Source organism: Mustela lutreola, chromosome 12 (genome assembly GCF_030435805.1).
Source record: "Mustela lutreola isolate mMusLut2 chromosome 12, mMusLut2.pri, whole genome shotgun sequence".
In the NCBI taxonomy this organism is placed as follows: Eukaryota; Metazoa; Chordata; class Mammalia; order Carnivora; family Mustelidae; genus Mustela; species Mustela lutreola.
This window is the reverse complement of record NC_081301.1, coordinates 77091270-77107395: the sequence shown is the minus strand read 5'-3', so window position 1 is coordinate 77107395 and position 16126 is coordinate 77091270. Positions and strand designations below refer to the sequence as shown.

Here is a 16126-nt window from a genome sequence, read left to right as displayed (position 1 = left end):
ATCCCCATCGTGGTCCCAACGCCGCACCTGGCCACCTGCATGGCTTGTCCAGGCACTGATCCAGATGTCACTCGGTGTTACACAGCGCACTGCATGCCCTGGGAAGAAAAGACCACGGAGCTCACTCACCACAAGGAGCGCTCCGGCAGGCCACAAGAAACAAGAGAATAATGACAGCACAAAGCAAGGACCCAGCACGGCACGACAGTCTGTGGTCGCCTACCAGCAGAGCGGAGTGCTTCAAGACAGCAAGTCTGAAGAACTCACTGTGGAGGGAAGGTCTTCAGGAGGCAGGGCCCTGGTCTTAAGATCATGTGAGGTCAGACGGCGGGAGAGGAAAGCGGTGCTCAGCGGGATGTCCAGAAGGCTCCCACGTTAGGCTGAACCACCCCTGTAAGGGGAGCCCAAGGGCGGGACAAGCCAGCCTGCTCCAGCTGCTAAGAGTGGCGAGGGTACCCCGTGGGGCTAAAAGTGACCCAGCTATTACAGCTCCGTTCACAAGAACCCCTCCCAGAAATCACTCCAGGGGATGGAAGCAGTGCTTTATGGATGGAGAGTGAGACCCCAAAGGGCCTCCTGGAGTCAACACAAAGTTGAAGACTCAACAAACAGTCTTCTAAAGGGGCAGCAGTGCTCATGACAGGAGTTTGGACTCAGAGTGGGGAGGCCAAAGGCAACATCAATGTGCCTCCCCGCACATGACCCTTTTCCCAGAAGACCTCCATTCACAAAATTGGCAAACAGAAGGCTGAACAAAAATTGACTTGCAGGCCAAGTTATTATCCTGCCTGGAACACCCACATGTGTCAGTCAGTCCTGCAGATAATATCTCCCTTGGTTAAATGCTTTACTGCAGATTAAAATACTTCTACATGTGATTTTCAAAATAGCCACAAATAAGCACTGAGACTCTCACTTTATTTTTTTTCTAAGTTTTTATGTATTCATTTAAGTAATGTGTATACCCAACACGGGGCTCAAATTCACAACCCAGAGAACAAGAGTCACATGCTCCTCTGACTGAGCTAGCCAGGCACCCGTAGGCCACTTGCTTTAAAAATGAAGATCCTGAGGGGAGCCTGGGTGGCTCAGTGGGTTAAGCCTCTGCCTTCGGCTCAGGTCATGATCTCAGGGTCCTGGGATCGAGCCCCGCATCTGGCTCCCTACTCAAAAGGAAGCCTGCTTCCCCCTCTCTCTCTGCCTGATGCTCCGCCTACTTGTGATCTCTCTCTGTGCCAAATAAATAAAATCTTTAACAACAACAACAAAATGAAGATCCTGAGGGTCAGAGAGGGTAAGGGACTTACTCAAGGTAAGTAGCAAGTTGCAGAGCCAGATTTTGAACCAGGATCTCTGTCCAGGGGTCTGTCTGCTGGATCATTACTGCGACTATCAGAGTACTTTATAAAGTTCTTTACAGGGACAGAGAGCTTTTATGACAGTCCTGGGGAGTCCACACAGACACACAGACACACAGACACTCATACATAAGGTACTCTCTTGTTTTCCTAAAAGTAAAGCAATAATAGTAATAATATCGAGTGCACACATCTCACCTCCTCTGGCTATGGACTTGGTCTCAGCATATGCATAAGCGAAAAGAGTACCTTTTATTTCGATGACTCCTAAAGACATGCCGGTCAAGTGTAGAATGTACACAGGTCTGGGTATAACTCACTGCTCACAAGGGCCCTGCATCTGTGCTCCTTATCTGCGCATTTCCATTTCTGTGCTCTTTCCTTCATCTCTGTCTTAGCTCAGGACTTGTTTTCAGGAAGTGGTTATTTCCAAGGCAGATGTAAAAACCACAGGGCTTGGGAAAAACAAAACAAAACAAAACCAAAAAAAACAAACCACTTCCCCCTCAAATCAACCATTTTCCTCATTTTCAGGCAAAGCAAAAGCAGCTGTATCAGGCAGATGGAATATATATTTTATTTAAAAAACCCACAACTCCCAGTTTCTCAGAGCCCTTTCTCCTAAATCCACAGGTCACACAAATTAAGTCAGCCCATCAACGAGGTGTCAATTAGCCTTACATGGTGGGGAGAAAGTTCTACACAGAAACGAAGACCAAGACAAAAGTCAAAGCTAAATGTAGTGAAAATGGAGCACGCCACCTCCCAGCTCAGAGGCAGAGGGCCTGCCATCTCGCCCACTAAGTGAAGATCACAAACCCCCACCCCCACCAGCCTTAGGGAGACTGCATTTTTTTTTTTTTCTTTCTTTCTCATAACATATAATTCTACCAAAAGATCTTACTGAAAATAAAGTCATATACTTAATCCATAAAGCAATTGGCTCGCCTAATTTTAATCACCCCTCTTTCTAAGAGAATTTATATAATGAGCCCACACTACACAAATGGTATCAAAATATATTTTTTCACCATATTTTTCCCCCAGTGGGGAAACTCAAAGGCAAACTCCATATACCACTCGCTTTGCTGAAAACCACAGGAACAAAGTGATTTAATTCTAGTTAAAACAAGTACTTCAACCACTTTCACCCTTAAACCTTTATCTTAAACATATCCATGAAATATCATTTTTCAGAACTTTCCTTCTTCCTTATTCCCTCAGAAAATCTCCAATATATCATAAGCTCCTCCTAAATGCAGGCTCTCAGTGACATCCGGAGTTGTTATTAAACACATACAGAAATACTTTGTTACAGTAACCTTTTAAAAATGGCTTTTAGGGGCGCTCACTGAGTGAGCCACTGGGTGGCTCAGTGGGTTGGGCCTCTGCCTTCGGCTCAGGTCTTGATCTCAAGGATCCAGGATCAAGCCCCAAGTGGGGCTCTCTGCTCAGCGGGGAGCCTGCCTCCCCCCTCCCCCCGCCTCCTTGTGATCTCTCTCTCTTGGTCAAAGAAATAAATCTTTTTTAAAAAATGGCTTTTAGGGGTGCCTGGGTGGCTCAGTCGGTTAAGTGTCTGCCTTCTCAGGTCATGATCCCAGGGTCCTGGGATTGAGCCCTGTATCGGGCTCCCTGTTGGGGTGTGGGGGGAAGCCTGCTTCTCCCTCTCCCCGTCCCCGTTTGTGTTCCCTCTCTCGCTATGCCTCTCTCTGTCAAATAACTAAACTATTTTTTTTAAATGGCTTTTGTTCCCCATTCTTTTTTTTTTTTTTTAGATTTTATTTATTTATCAGAGAGAGAGGGGGAGAGAGCGAGCACAGGCAGAAAGAATGGCAGGCAGAGGCAGAGGGAGAAGCAGGCTCCCTGCTGAGCAAGGAGCCCGATGTGGGACTCGATCTCAGGACGCTGGGATCATGACCTGAGCCGAAGGCAGCTGCTTAACCAACTGAGCCACCCAGGCGTCCCTTGTTCCCCATTCTTATCTGAACTTGTAACAAATTTTTGTTAAGCTCCACACTGGAAATTCCCATTAGGTAACCTAGGGTGTGGGTGCTTTTGAATTTCCTTCTTAAAAAAAAAAGGCTTAGGATCAGGACATTAGATGAATATGGAAAAGTCCATATTTTGATACAAGTGTAAGTAAATACACACTTTGTGTTTGTTTTAAGATCATTCACACAAAACATTATCCACTAAAATCAAATACTTATGTTGAACCTAAATTCAGGCGTGAAAATTGGGTTTCATGCTACTTAGGCCAGAGCTCAACACATCCTGTCAATAACCAGTCAAGGGGAAACTGAGCCCCTCCCGAGACGCCTCAAAATAATCATTCCTTGTTCAGCAGAAACTGAATGACTTTGCCCTCAGAGTCACAGCTTCCGCAACCAATGGAAGTATGCTCTGAATCCAGATAGCCATATTAGACTCTCAATCTTTTATCTGCTACAAATTTAACATTGTAAAGGAAACCAAAGCAACCAGGAACACCAACGGGGTAATTAAATCTCTGGCTGGAGGAAGTTTCAAAATCCAACCCAACACCAACATCGGGCAAGTCGTCATATATCACCTACCCATACTTGCTCTCGTTACTCTGAAAATTCAAAAAGAGAAAGCATGAATATTTTAAATCCTACTAATTCGTCGGTACGCTGTTCAAGTCACATACAAGACCTAACACCAGATTTGCAAATATATCTTACTAAGATTTTGCCTCACCTCGGAACTACAAAAGCGGACAAGAATTACTGCAGACCATTAAATCTGTTCCCGTCCAGGGGTCTTAATCAATATCGTATGCAGCATCGTCTAGCACTGAAATTGCCTCTTCCATCATAGCCCATTTTCGCGGCTTTATTTCTGGACCCCAGGACGCGCTGGGCTAACAACTCTTCTCTGTAATTTGCACATCTCTTGGAAGGGAGAGGGAGCCCCCAATTCAAACTGCGTTTGTCTACCGCCCACTGCCCCCAATATTATGCATTCGCACAACCCAGTAGCATGCGCTTCCGGCACCCCCCTGCCGCCCGCCCCCCCCCCCCCCCCCCGTACCTGCCAAGTTCCTCGCCGGTGTCATAGTAATCATCCACGTTTTCCTGCCTGAACACAGTCAGGATAAACTGTCAGTCCTCCCCAAAGTCCAGCGCACTTCAGCTCCGCTTCCCACACCCTCACCACCGCTCCTGCGCCTCCGTGGGCCCCTCATGCATCAGTCTCCAGTCCTTTAAAATAATAGCAATAATAATAATAATACAATGACAACCCAAAAACGAAAGAGTCCTCCCCGGCTAAGAGCCCCTCCCGAGGACCACCTCTGCCGGGTTGCTAAGAGGCGCACCCTTTGTTAAACCTGCGCCAGGACGTCCCCCGGCCCCGCATCGCCCGCGCGCGCGTGGAGCCGGGCACAACCGCACCCCGAGGTCCGCGTCGGCGAAAGCAGGGCGCTCGGCGCGGATCGGAACCGGCTCCGGAAGTGACTGGCCTCCCCGCCTCCCCTCTCTCCACACACGCACGCCCACCCAGCTCCCCACCTCCCGGCTTCCGCACTCCCCGGCCGCCTTGGACACCCCCGCTCCTCCCTCGAGCCAGGCAGTCCCCAGAGGCACATTCCAGGCGACTCCCGCCCCGTTACCCGGCCGACCCGGCGTACGGCCGCCCAGGGGAGCAGGGGAGGAAAGAGAGCTGCCGAGGGAGGCGCGGTCGCCCGCTCCCGGTCTCCGCGCCCCGACACAAAGCGTCCGGCCCGGCCCGCGCCACCTGTTCCCACCCGGCCCTCGGGCCAGAGGGAGCCTCCTGGCTGAGACCCCATTTCTCCCCGCAGTCCAGCCGCCCCCTTTTGGGCCTTCCGGGTTGCCCTGGGCGCTGCCCCGGCAAACCCCGCGGCGCCGCCGCCGAGAAAGCAAAAGCAGGCGGCGGGGCCCGCGAGGGGCCTGGGAGCGCGCGCGCCGCCACTCACCCCGGGCGCCCGGGAGCTGCCCGGGTCCCTCCGTAGCTGTCGGAGACCGACCGAGGGAGCCAGCGCCGGAGACTAGCGGGGCGGCGGCGGGAGCGGGAGGAGGGAACGAGTGGGGGGCGCGGATCCCACGCGTCCGCCCCGGCGTCGGCTTGATCGGACGCTCCCCCCCGCTGGCTCGGGAGCAGCCCCTCGGCTCCTCGCAGCCTTCCTGGCGGAGGGCGGCCGGCCTACGGCCAATGGGGACATCGCGGGCGGGCTGGCGGCACGGCCCACCCACCTCCGAGGTGCCCGGCCCGGCGGGCGCCGCGTTTTCTGCGCAGCGCCGACTGCTCCTCCCAGCTCCGCGCTCGGGGCTCGCTGGCGCGCTCTACCGCGCACACCCCCGCACACACCCACTCACCCACACCCACTCACCCACACCCACCCTGGAGCCGAGGGAGCGCCGCGCGCGTCGTGGGCGCCCGACCTGTGCACGCCGCTCGGCTGCCCCCTTCCGCCGCGTTCCAGAGAAATGCGACTCCTTCGTCCAGCGAAATGTGCCCTGAGCGCCTGGCATGTGCCAGGCACTGTGCTCGGCCCTGGGAACTCAAGAGACCAAAATAAAATTTTAAAAATCCCTGTCCTCGTGAAGCTTACATTCTGGTGGAGAAGATAGAAAAGAAATATGTAAGCAAATGAATAAGACCATTTCAGAAGAGCTCAGTTCTAGGGAGACAGTAACACAGGAGAATGGGAAAGAGGAGGGCAGGGAGGGAGTGAGTCGAATTTACTTGTCTTTCCTCTCCAGAATAGGTGTTTTGAGTTGAGATCTGAATGATAAGGCATGCAAACAGAAAAGATTGGGGTCTCAGAGGACCAATGAGCAATAGAAACGAAGGGTTTATGTGTGCTCTTCAATATGGTATAGGCTTGAAAAGTGGCTAGTCCCAAATGAAGTGTTCAAGAAGTGTGAAATGCACATCGGATTCCAAGACTGGGTATAGAAATAAGAATGAAAAGTATCTCGTGGATATTTTTTTTAATAACTACATGTTCAGATGATAGTATTTTGGATATACTGAGTTAACTAAAATCTATTATCAAAATTAATTTCACCTTTTCCTTTTTAACTAGAAAATATAGCACTACCCTCAGGGCTTGCATTATGTCTCTGAAGAGTGTGCTGGTCTGCACAGAGACCGCCACACAGAGATCTCCTGGAAACTCCTCCACTTTCTCTTTTTCTTACCCCATGTTCCCATCAAGACTTTGGGTCTGGGAAAGAGAAAGGATGGTTTCCCATAGAGACTCCTGGGGATCCTTAAACAGGAAAGCTCCTGCATGGAAATATACCTTACTGCTTCGAATTGTAGGCACTATGTGAGCCCTCTGAGATTTCAGAGTTATATCACTGTTCAAATAACCCAGATTTTCTAAAATGAGTTTTAAACTCTCTCTGGGTCAACAGAAGTTTCAATTCTAGAAATGTTGGCCTATTGCCAAAACAAAACAAAATAAAGCAAAAAACCACAAAATGCCCCTCAGACTTATCAAACTGTCCTCCTTTTTAAAAAAAAATTTCATTTATTTTACTTATTTTTAGACAGAAAGAGAGAGGGGGAACACTAATAAGAGCAGGGTTGGGTCAGAGGCAAGGGGGAGGCATTGAAAATCTCCTGCAGACTCACTGCTGAGCAGAAACCCAAGGTGTGGCTCAGCCTCACGACCCTGAGATTATAACCCGAGCCCAAACCAAGAGTGGGATGCTTAACGAACTCAACCACCCAGGTACTCCTCAGATCATCCGCCTAAAGAACATTTCATTTAGTGGCCCACAGGAAGGGCAAATGTTCATGATAATAGAAGAAAGGGAAGGTTCCAAATCAGGAGACGGTACCAACCTAGGTGGTGGGTTTGAGAATTAATACCAAAGGATCATAAGAGGTGAGAAATACAGTAAAAAAATAACAACAACAAAAAAAGTGATTCATCTGGGGGAAATGCAAATGAATACATCTGTTGGGGGGAAATTTTAAACACAGACGTTTGGGAGAAACTTGGAAAGTGCTCATCGATTACTGCTTTCTGGGTAATATTTTTCCGCCAAAATAAATGTAAGTGTGTTTTCCAAGGCAATGAGCATTGGATCTGTTTGGGGGCTAGCATGTCTTGCCTACCAGGTTCTGCATGCTAATCACGTGAGATTTTTCTGAGATTCTGGGAAGTGCATGGAGGTAGGAGTCACAAAATTGGATCTAATATTGGTGGAACCATTTAAGGGCTGAATGACCTTGGATGTGACCCTTACATTCTGAGCTTTGTGTTTGCATTCATCCAGGCAAGCATTTTAGAGAAGGAAAATGTGGTAGTTAAAAAAACATGGCCAAAAATTCAATCAAGAAGTGGAGTCTAATTTTTCTCCCCATGACCATGAGCTGGCTCATATGCTTTGCTTCTCAGAAAATGTGACGGAAATGAGACAGCATAATGTCCTTCCAAGGCTAGGTCATAAGGCATTACAAGCTTCTGCCTCACCCTCTCCTTCTCTGTAACTCACTCTGGCTCTCTCTTTCTCGCTCTACTCTCTCACTCCCTCTGCTCTCACTGGAAGCCTTCAGCTGCCATGGTTACCCTGGGGCTGCCATGTGGAGAGACCATGTGGAGAGACCACAGAAAGAAAGAAACCCAAGGAAGCCAGCTGTTCCAATCTCACCCCACTCCCAGCTACTCCGGTTTTCACAGCCCTGGCTCTGGGAGTACCATCAATGATTGTTACTTTTTAAGTCATTATTTTGGGGTGGTTTGTTACACAGCAATAAATAACTTATCAGAGAGTTAGGAAGAAAAGAAGAAAAGTCTTAACATGTACCAGATGCCAGGTAGACTAAATTATTCTCTTGCTTAATCTTCAAAGAAAGATTAAAAAAAAAAGAATTTTAAAAAAGGATTAAAGATTTAAAAGATTAAAAGATTAAACAGAAAGAGGGAGAGAGTATAAGCAGGGGGAGCGGCAGGCACAGGGAGGGAGAAGCAGGATCCCTGCTGGGCAATGAGCCAGATGCATCCTGAGACTCAATCCCAGGACTCTGGGATCATGACCTGAGCTGAAAGCAGATGCTTAACCAACTGATCCACCCAGGTGCCCCTTAAATTTTTTTTAAAGATTTATTTATTTGGGAGAGAGAGCCTGTGTGTGCATGAGCAAGAGCAGAGGAGAGAATCTCAAGTAGACTCCAATGCCCAGCATGGAGCTGTATTCAGGGCACAATCCCAAGACCCTGGGATCATGACCAGAGCCGAAACCGAGTCAGATGCTCAACCAACTGAGCCACCCTGGCACCCCCAAGGGGCTCATAGTTTTTAAACAGCCCTATGAAAACTGTTTCTGCACCTGTGGCTTCCCTTGGAGGAATTGCCCATTATGCAGCCAAGTACCTCTTATGCAGGAAGTCACAAGACTGCATCCGATCCCTCCCAGTGCTGAGAACTAACATAACTCATCTCTCTCGAACAAATGATGTTTCTTCTTCGCAGGACAATGAAAATGGTAAAACTCATTCTGTTTTCCATTTTCCCTGGATTCCAAAAAGCATGTGGGACATGCTCAGAAAGTACAGCCCTCTGAGTAATGTCCAATTCTCCGTGTTCCATAAGCACGTGTAATCTAGTATATGTTAGATACCGAGGATGCAGAGATGAAAGAAATAATTTCTATCCTCAAGCAACTCAGGCTAATGAAGGAGCCCGATGAACAATGAAGGCATTTTCATTACCATGTGATTTTGCTAGAAATAATCTGTTCACTTCTCTAAAGCCTATCTTTACCCTTCTCCAAACTTACAGGTCACCAGGCTGGGCTATGAGATTATTTAACTCATTTCCTTGTCCTCTGCCTGCTGGTTGGTTTGGCCAGTGGGAAACCCTGGTATGAAGTCTAGTAGAAAAGGAGAATGAAGCCAGGAGAGTTACTCTTCTGTTCTTCTGTTTTCTTTACTTTTCTTTCTTTTTTTTTTTTTTTAAAGATTTTATTTATTTATTTGACAGACAGAGATCGCAAGTAGGCAGAGAGGCAGACAGAGACGGAGAGAGGAGAAAGTAGGCTCCTTGCTCAGCAGAGAGCCCAATGTGGGGCTCTGTCTCAGGACCCTGGGATCATGACTTGAGCCGAAGGCAGAGGCTTTAACCTACTGAGCCACCCAGGTGCCCCACTCTTCTGTTTTCTTCACAGAAAGGTTGCCTTTGGTCACTGTCAAACAAAGCTCATTGGTCTTCATCAGTTAACCTCTCCCACATGATTTTCTCTGTCTAGACTGTCAGTAACCACTCTCTCACCTTGTCTATTTAGACCTAGAGTGGGTGCCAGATCAACCGTTACTAACCTGGGTTCCTACCCTATCCCTTATAGTTCCCCTGCCCCTCTCCCACACCTCTCTGAATCATCCTAATTAGCAAGCGCCATCTCCTTCCTCTGGGACCCTGATTGCTAGTGTAATGAGAGCAGAATCTCAGACTGCTGTGAAAACACGAAGGGAGAGCATGTAAATCACTAAAGGCCAAGGATAGAGGGTGATTATAGGGTTGGCCTGGGATTTTAGGGAAATTTCCTAGAAGAGCTGACATCCTAATAAAACATGAAAAAAAGATTAAGAGTTGGCAGAATAAAATGGCGTGTGATGGGGTGGTGGATTGGGGGGCACCAAGGGTGGGAAAGAAGGACATCTAGACAGAGAAAAAATAGTGAGGGTAAAATCACAGATTTGGGATAGATAATGGATCATTCAGCTCTAAGCAATAGAGCTCAGGCTGTGAAAAGGCAAAAAGGAAGAGAAGAGTGAGAGAAAGGGTCTTTCCCACCATGTCCAGGACTTAGGTAAGAGCAGAGAGGTAAACCAAGGTAGATTTTGACAGCCTTTCTCTTAGACTTGCCCATTATGTCATTAATTTGGCAGATGCTCAGAGATGATGGGTAGAGAACAATAACAAGATACTTTAAGGAGGTGGAAATAAAAAGACTTTGTGCTTGAGGAAAAGGAGAGGGTCAGGGTGATATCCAAGCTTTTGGTGAAGTGATTAGGTAGATATTGCTGCCATGGGGGCTGAAATACAGGAGGACAAGTTGTTTGGGGAAGGGAAGATGAGGTCAGTCTCGGGGATATGAAGTTAGAGGGCCCCTGGGGTAGAGATGGGGACCCGTGGGATAGACAGGGTGACTCTGGCGTCCACCAGGGAAGCCAGAGCAGGAAGTAGATGGGAAGAGGATTCAGGACTAGAAAGAGCACTTGGGGTCAAAACTTTTGGGAGCAGAAACTATCAACCCAAGCAAATACAGAGGGGTAAGTATGTTTGGTCAGTAGCTATAGGTTGCCAACTAACCTGATAAGCAGGTTTTACTTGTGCTTACTTGTTTACTTGTGTTTCCTGGGAGTAGAACTGGAACCACCAGTGGGTACTGAATTAAGACCTCATGAATCCTGAGTACCTTACATGCCTCTCTATATAATACTCAATGAATATTTGTTGTCTTCTTGGTCTTATAGGGTTACTAACTTCTTATCCATGCTAACAGATATGAATTTCATCCATCTCATTTATTTTCTTGTTTTCTGTAATAAAGTTGAATTTGCATACATACAAAAAATACCAAGTGCAGGTTACACATGTGCTTCTGAACTATGAATTATTTGAAGCACCTTTCTGACCCCTTTTCCCACCATTGCTCCAGACTCATCTTTTTTTGTAGTACAAGGGTATAAATATTAAGGCTACCCATCACCACCAGAGTCTCTGAGATGGAGTATATGACTTCAGAATTAAGAGCCCATGGAATGGATTTTGCCTACTTCTCTGCCCCTGCTTCCCCTCTAACTCAGCTTATTTCTAATTTTCATTTATTGTACCTAAAGTGTTGAATGAATCTCTGACCCCCATCAAATTCTTCGTGAAGACAAGTAGGGTGTACATAAACACATGCAAATCATTGACCAGGATCTGAAAGGCCATAGGACATTATAAACGTCTGGGGCTACAAAGTTTACTCTTGCCCTTAGCCTGATTTCTTTTGTGCATGGCCCAGTTTCTTCTAGGTTCTGACACTACCCGAGGCAAAGATTGGTAACGTGGACAATATATCTGTCTGTCTATCTATCTATCTATCTATCTATCTATATAAAGCTCATGGCCCAGAATGTCAGTCAGGTCCCTAACTAAAGGCACACAGGGTTCCCTCTACACAGCTGTACACTTAGCTCTCTTGGTTATCATATGCAAATGTTGGATTTGTGGGACAAGTCCCCTTCTTTCCCCACAGGAGTTACCCGCTGGTGGATTTTTAGTGTAGTTAGCTACCGGGTTCTCCATTTCCCTATGAGAATGTGTGGCTATAATTGGAAAGAAGAGTAGATCATTCAAAGGAGTTTCTCCTTTGTCCAACAAATTCAAAGCAAGACAGAAAAAGAAAAAGAAAGTCAGGCAGAAAGAAACACTCAAGATTATTCATCCATTAGAACTGGATGTACCAATCATGATTGCAGATAAAATCTGAACTTACAGCTACATCAATTTAGTGAATGTGGTTATACTTATTTTCTACTGCTTCTAATTTTTTTCCTCTCTGCTGGTGACTAAAAACCTCTTTAAAGCTATTGGACCTAATACCATTGATTTCTATTTGTTTTTCCTTTGAGCAAAAATTATGGTAAAAAATACTTTCAGTCATTATCAAAATTCATCTTTTTAGGAACAGATAGGTATTAGATATTACAGAAGATTCAATATCAATGAAAGCCTCTGGGTTTCTTAGACTGGTTTCATGAAATACAAGTCCCATTAATCAAGTCAGTGAAGTGATTTATAGCCTTATTCATAGCAGTTTGGTAGGATTATGGAAATATTGCTTTTTAAAAAGACAAACTTGCCATAAATCTTTCCAGAAGGTTCTGTCAGTTTGAAGATTTGCAAATAGAGCAATAGTCTTTGACCCATTCAATGCTGTATTCTCCCACCAAGAACTTAAAACTTATAAAACCTATAAAATTGGTGTTTTCTGCTTGTATAGACTTAGTGAGTCTAAATTTACTCTTTTTTTTAAAGACTGTATAAGAACAATGTGTGTAATTCAATTTTCTGCTGAGTATTTCTGCAATTTTCTCTCAATTTTAAGAAATTTTGAGATGAAAATTTCTGAGAAAATATTCCTCAAGAACACTACTCTGGGTTTATAATATCTTAGAAATCCTGGATTACTTCTCATGATCTAATGCGCTCATCATTAACTTAATTATTTATTGCATGCTAAGAATAATGGTTAAGACAGACCCAGGAATGGATGATTTAGAAGGAGTTACAATTTACATTTCTTTAGAATTTTCTTAAGGAAAGGATCTATTTGGATTTTCTGTTGTTTCCTGCTGGTTTCCTAGAAGAAATCCCTGAATGAAAATTTCCAACCACAATCAATAAATATAGTCCCAAACCAAGGTTACCCAAAAAAGGCACCATAATTGAAAATGCATTTCCCACCTCTCCTGCACAATCCCACCCCACTCCTTCCAGTCTACCTCACCCTTTTAGGGTTTAAAAAACACAGATTTCCCCCCACCCTATTCTAACTTTTTGCATAGGTGATTAATTTTTCAAATATTAACTAAATAGATTCTTCCACATATTAAAAAATTACATTTAAATCGACTTAAATATGTCTTAAGTGACTTTAGCATGTCTTTTAAATTTTGATTGGGTACTTGATTATAAGCTGCATTTACATAACATTTTAAAATACTTGTAAGCTCTGGGGCACCTCGGTGGCTCAGTCAGTTAAGCATCTGACTCACAGTTTCTGCACAGGCCATGATCTCACGGGGTGTGAGATCCAGCCCTATGTTTTGAGTTTGGGATTCCCTCTCTTCCCCTCACCCTTCCCCCGATTGCACATGAGTGCACTCGCTCTCTCTCTCTCTCAAATAAATAAATCTTTAAATAATAAAATAAAATACCCATTGGCCCCTTGAGTGTTAGAAGTCCATGTTTTATGTCTTAGAATAACTCAAAAAGCTAGTACTAAAAAGGTGTGGTACTAGGCACATGAGAGCACAGTAAGTATTTTCTCTTGAATTGATTGCCTTGTAGTGTAATTAATTAGCTATAATAATATTCTGATATGCAGACATTGTTTGCTTTTATCCAAAATGCATTCCAGAGAACTGGAGCAACATGTGGTCCAGGGTAAAACAGCGTTCTTCCATGGGAAAAGCAGGATAATTGGAGGTCGTCTTCCTGACCAAAGGTTTGGCATGAAATAAATTGTGGCAGTAAACAAAACTGTATCATAAAAGCCAATACTCAGCAACTGACACTCTGAAATTACAAAACAGTAAAATTCTGCTCCAAGCCTAATAAAATGGGCATAGATGCACTGCACATGCCCCCCCACAGCCCCCCATCATTATCGGTAGTTGCATATATGCATGTGTGTGTGTGCGTACATACAATATCACATAAATGGCTGTGTTAGAGTAAGCCTGGGTGGCTCAGTCACTTAGATGGCTGACTCTTAATTTCAGCTCAGATCATGATCCCAGAGTCTTGGGACTGAGCCCCTCCTTGGGCTCTATGCTCAGCGGGGAATCTGCCTGAGGATTCTCTCTCTCTCAGAGGACAGGAGTAGGCCTTCAGTTTCTGTTCTAACAACACCTCTTGCAGAATCAACATTTGATCAGCAGTCATGACAGCTGAGGTCTTCTCTTTCCCTATTTTATGTTTTCTCCCGCAAAATGCTTCTTTCAGGCATGCAGGCTGGACATGAAGGGAGACATCAGAGAGTTGTCTTGAGTCCCTAATGGCCCTGTGGCCAGTGTGGTGAAACACAAAAGCGGAGTCATCATTAGAATGGTGACATGACTTCGTCACCCTCACAGTTTGTATGAGTCTCCAAAGCATGGTGATGCCATTTAACATTGTGAACAAAAGAAGGATCAAGAGAAAAAGTCTACTAGAAGCATCTTCCCGGACAAGAAGGGTCACTTGGCCAAGGAGATTGGTGGAGGCTCAGCCACCATGAGAACCACATGCTCCAGAGTATTGCTCCTACCTCCAGAGGCCTAAGAGAGGGAGTGAGGGGTGGGGGTGCATTCTGAATGGCTTTGACACGAGCATTTATCACATTCATTCATGGTGGCTCTTTGTATAAACATTCTAGGGGCAGAACTAACTAGCAAAATGGGATCTCTCTGGCACATAGAATTCCGTACGCTATCTTGAATGTGTAAATTATTATTGATCACTTATTTTTCCACGCCCACTAGATTTCTCCTGCCTTCCTCTCCCTCTTTTTTTTAAAGATTTTATTTACTTATTTGACAGATAGAGATCACAAGTAGGCAGAGAGGCAGGCAGAGAGAGAGGAGGAAGCAGGCTCCCTGCTGAGCAGAGAGCCCAATGTGGGGCTCGATCCCAGGACCCTGGGATCATGACCTGAGCCGAAGGCAGAGGCTTTAACCCACTGAGCCATCAGGCGCCCCTGATCTTCTTTTTCTTAGACCAACGTGTTCTAGAAGTTTTACTGTGATTTGTGTCATATTTATTGATCAAATATTTCAAAAAGTTACCCTTTCTTCATGTTTGGAAATCAGAGTAACATTTATCCTTTGGTCCATTCCTGGTTTCCTTATACATAATTGGCAAAGATACTGACTTCTGTAAAATTACAGACTTTTCAGACCTAGACCCCCGGTTGCATTTAAAGTGGCTGGCTATTTATTCTTCACTATATCTGCTTCATTCTCATAGGTTGAAATTTCTTCTTTAATCATCCTTGCTTTTCATTTTTTGTTTGATTGCAAGATGCAGGTTAGTGTAATTTTTAACCATCCTGATATAGAGGTACATGTGGTATGACTTTTAAAGATTTCCTCTTGGTTTGTATTCCTATATTTTCCACTTGGCTTAAAAACATTTTCTTAAAGTAATACACATACCTATAGTATAAAATTCAAGTGCTATCAAGTGGAATATAGTGAAAAAAATTCTCATTTCTATTTTTTAGTTTTTCTAGTTGGAACCAACCCTACCTTTTAACAGGTAGTTATTGCGGTCATTTGTGTGTGCGTGTGTGTGTGTGTGTGCACGTGTGTGCATGTGCACACATGCATGAGCATGTGTGATGCCAATGGCAACATATTATTCACAGTATGATCTCCTTGTTTATTTAGCAAAATATCAAGTTACTTGTTTTTTGATAAAATATGAACTTGTCAGAGAAAACTCTTTGCAATTACAGTGGTTTTTTTAAGGTATATTTATTCAGGAAATATTCATTAAGCACCTCCCACCCTCTAGGTACTCTAGTATTTGATGGGCTATGAATGACAGGTGGTAAATGAAAGAGACATGGTTCTTGCTTTGATGCAACTTATCTAATGGTTAATGGTTACCCTTTCTCATTGGACTGGGTTGGCACTGTAGATACTGAAGAAACAAAACCCACAATAATATTCATCCCTTGGAATAAGCCATCTTCTGCTTTACCTTTATCTGAGGTTTGGAAGTCTTTGCTTTCTGCATGGTGATAATGATTTTGCTCTAAGACTGGATTTCTCATGTATTCATACATTCATACATACATTCATACATACATTCACAGCATGTATTCATGCTGTGAAGCAAGAAGGTTTAAAGGCTACTTAGACAAGTATTTTTTGTTTTAATAGCTATGGATTTATTTTTCTAATTCTCTTCCTTATGATCAATGATACTGATTTTTCAAATATAAAGATCAAATTTCCTCTTGGAATAAATCTAGGTAAACAAATAATGATAAATATGCAAATAAATGCAA

The 16126-nt window shown here is 44.8% G+C and overlaps 1 long non-coding RNA gene across 10 annotated transcripts in view; it reads right to left on the bottom strand.

Moving 5' to 3' along the window:
- LOC131813115 (uncharacterized) overlaps window positions 1-4848 on the bottom strand; it is a 68057-nt gene extending 63209 nt beyond the window's left edge. For 6 of the 10 annotated variants that reach the window (XR_009346619.1, XR_009346618.1, XR_009346614.1 and 3 more), the window contains exons 1-2: window positions 4699-4847; window positions 4413-4582 (exon numbers count right to left, since the gene is read on the bottom strand). This is a non-coding gene — a long non-coding RNA (uncharacterized LOC131813115). Of the gene's footprint in view, window positions 1-4412; window positions 4583-4698 lie in introns of all 10 variants that reach the window. The other 4 variants (XR_009346612.1, XR_009346613.1, XR_009346610.1 and 1 more) reach the window with 3 other exon arrangements.
- Between the last annotated feature and the right edge of the window lie 11278 nt (window positions 4849-16126).